We start from the raw sequence: 3,814 nt of genomic DNA, 5'->3' as shown, positions 1-3,814 counted from the left end.
TTTTTTTTTTCCTCACCCCCCTGGTTCCCTAACTGCCATTCTGGGGGTGGGGTCCAGGAGAAGGGCAGATCGTCGGGTGTTGACCAGGACTATGTGGGGGTTCGGGGTCTGGGGGATTGCCGTGGACGGTGCTGGCGCTGTGCTCTCCCTGGGGTTGTTTGGACCCCCCTGAGCTTGGCTCTTGGGTGCCATGGTTGGCCCGCTGGCCGGGGTGGCTGCCGGGGCCTGGCGGGCGGTCGGCTGGGGGCGCGTGCTTGGTTGTTGGCGGTGTGTGGGGGTGGTCGGTGGCGTGACCTCTTCATGCCGGGGGGTTTCCTTTTTTCCTTTTCATTTTTTGAATGAAAACCTCCTGGGTTTGGGCATGGGCTGCCCCCTGTAGAGGGTGGGTACATGTCTTGGACCTGGGGGGTATAGAGTGCGTATCGGGAATAAGAATGAATTGTATCGTTATTGTATGTCTTTGAGTGAGTGAGTGTGAGAATGAGGCTGGGACTGTGTGATTGTGTCTGTCTATGAATGGGTATTTGTTAGGCTGAGACTCGGACTGCCCACTCTTTGATACAACTGGGGGTGCTTGGCATCGCGGCCCCCTGGTGGGGTGTGCCCTTGCCTGCCGACGCGCTTGGGGCCCTTAGTGTCAGGGGCTGGGTGCTTGGGTGTGTGTCGGCTCAGCCTGGTGTCTGCCTGGTAGGGCTCGGGTCCTCTGGCCCTGTCAGGCCTTGGCCTGGGTCGTGTGCGTCCTCGGTGCCCAGGCCTGGAACTGTATCGGTGCGGCGGGTTCCGGCGGGGGCCTATGAGTTTGTCGCTGTTCGCCCCGGGGGGGTCACTGCATGTGGTCGCTGGTGGGGATCTTCCGGTTCTCCCAAGTGGTCCGATCTGGGGGGTGGGTGAGTGGTTCGTCCTGTGTGGGTGGCCCTGGGGGCTCCGCGGTCGGGGTCCCTCCTGGGGTCTTGGGCTCTGGTCCCCCCTTTTTTGTCTGCCTCTGGTCTTGGGGGGCCGGGTCTCTGCTGCTTCACGGTTACTATTAAATGTTCTGTTAGAGAAGCCTTATATACTTATGCATGCTCACAACGACATACAAATAGATGCAGGGATGCTTATGTAGGCTTTATATGTAGATATATAGATATGTATATGAATGTATATTCATGTGTGTGTATGTATGTATGTATATAGGCGTAGGTATGGGTATATATATTTATGGAAACACTGCAAAGCCATGAATATTTTAAGTTCTTTATACATATGTATTTTGTTGCTGTGTTTTGTCATGTTCTTTGCAGGTGAACAGACAGTGGCCGGGTGTTTTGCCGTGTGCTCTCTTTGTGTATATTTCTTATATTTTGGAGTCTTACTTTGTCTTTTCTTTCTTTCTATCCTATTAAAAAAAAAACCTACACTAGATAATCACTAGAATAAATATTTCATACTAATGGTGTGGAGAGGATGGCTGTAAGGAGAGAAGGAAGGCCATATAAAAAGAAAATTAAATAATTCTAAAAAGTTAAATCTGGTCCTCTGGACATTCAAAAAAACAAAGCAAAGCAACAAAAAAAATGTAGAAACATTTCGTCTTTCATCCAAAAGACTTCCTCAGTCTGAGGTGCAGTATTCAGCTCAGTCTCTTAAATAGCACCTTCTCAGAGTGGATCAACCAGTTTTGCTGCTGACAACCAAAACCAGCTGCTCACATGATCAAGAAGGACAATCGGCCTAAAAATGCCTAACTTTCGGCTTAACTGTTTAAGATTTTTCTACCTGGATTATTGAGCATGCATCAGGATTATTTTAGAAAGTAAATGGCACAAATCTGAGGACTTTGAGAAGGGGTTTTGATTCAATTTGGACTAAGGTCAAGCTCTTAACGTTAAAATTTAGGTAAGTTTATCTCAGATTCATGAATTAAATTATCTAAACAAACTTAGTTGCACTGTTTCATGGTTCTCTCATCAGAAGGAAGATGTTCATCTCTCATTACCACAGCAGATGCATAAAGGAAACCAGTGGCCCGCTGGCCCAAGCAGGATATCATTTCTCAGGGCTGCGGTTTGTTCAGCTTGTACCTTTAGCTCCAGGGTGTTTGAGGTTTTTCAGGATGTCCACCATCTCTCAGCTGGACACGTCTTCCATCATATGGCTGTTGTTTCATATGGCTGTTGATGAGACTCTCTGTCTCATCAACTCCCCACAACCACTCATTCCATCTGCTCAGCTCAGCTGATGATCCAAAGCCAACTTTCCTCATTGGCTGCTGTCTCACAACTCCCTTGGTGTTCAGTATACCTGGCACTAGGAAGACGGGCCTCTTAACTTTTAACCAATCAGAGGGCTTCTTACAGTAGGAGTATTCCACTGTATAATTAATGTAATTAAAATCTCCCTTCTCAAAGTTCTTCAGAGAAGACTATACAATGACCCTTTGTTAAGGATGTGTGACACCATGCTGATACAAACAAAATGGGTTTCTTTGAATCAGAACTTCAACTGGGAGGTTAACTTCCTTTACTGTCATGGTGACCAGTCTCTGTTGATAAGGCCAAGTGAAGCTCTTTGATCAAGACCCTTCTTCAGGAGTCTCAAAGTCTGGTGACTCAGCATAGAAGGTGAATTACACAGAAGGGGGTCCAGAATCATGTAACATGTCAGGGTGGTTGTAGCTGTAGATTTTAACACACACAGAGAAGGTTAACAAAGAAACTTCCTGTGTCAGAGCAGGATGCCAGTATCTGTCCCAGATTAGTAGGAAAGGAGGGGGTAGAGTAGATGTATGCCCCTTTTCCACTGTCACAGTGCGGATCAGGTCAGTTCGGGTCGGTTCAGCTCGGCTCGGGTCTGTTGCATTTCCATTTACACTTCTGGACCGGCTCTGTAGGCGGGGACTAGAATCCAACTCGTCTTACCACCTGGTGGCGGTAGTGCTCCCTTAATCTCATCAAGAAGGCCCAGCAGAGACTGTACTTCCTGCGACAGCTGAAGAAGGCCAAGCTGCCGGCCAAGCTGATGGTGCAGCTCTACACGGCCATCATCGAGTCCATCCTCAGCTCCTCCATCACGGTGTGGTACGCCGGGGCCACTGCCAGGGACAGACTCAGACTGTAGCGCGTTGTGCGCTCAGCTGAGAAGGTGATCGGCTGCAGCCTTCCATCCCTCCACGACCTGTACGTCTCCAGGACTGTGAGGCGAGCAGGTCGGATCACAGCTGACCCTGCTCACCCTGCACACGGACTGTTCAAACCACTCCCCTCAGGCAGGAGGCTTCGGTCCATTCGGACCAGAACCTCCCGCCATAAGAACAGTTTCTTCCCCTCTGCTGTTGGACTCCTGAACACTCATAATGCTACCTCATAATTTCTGCTTTGGTCACATTACATCTGTATTATAACTAAATACTCCATCTGTACTGTTTTCTAAGCTTTTTTATTGTTTTCTATTGTATGGGTGTACATATGGTTATGTTATGTTTTTAATTTTACTTTATTTGTGGGTGTACACAGGCTTATGTCTTATGTAATGTTCTCATTTTTACTTAATTTTTACTTTATTTTTACTTTATTTTACTTTACTACTATTCGCACCTTATGTCGAAGCAAATTCCTAGTTTGTGAACCTCGTTCATTGACATGGCGATAATAAACCGATTCTGATTCTGATTCTTAATCTATTTACTGTGAGAGTTCCACTACCTGCAGCTCCTCCTCTAATTGGCTGCTGATTACCACCAGCTGGCAGCCATCCATCTGAAGAGCTCCTGCTACTATTTAAGGCTACAGTCCAGTGTGACTCATCGCTGGAGCATTGTACCCTATTCGGTATT

Source organism: Nematolebias whitei, chromosome 10 (genome assembly GCF_014905685.2).
Source record: "Nematolebias whitei isolate Nwh7 chromosome 10, NemWhi1, whole genome shotgun sequence".
NCBI classification, from domain to species: Eukaryota; Metazoa; Chordata; class Actinopteri; order Cyprinodontiformes; family Rivulidae; genus Nematolebias; species Nematolebias whitei.
This window is presented reverse-complemented; position numbering follows the sequence as displayed.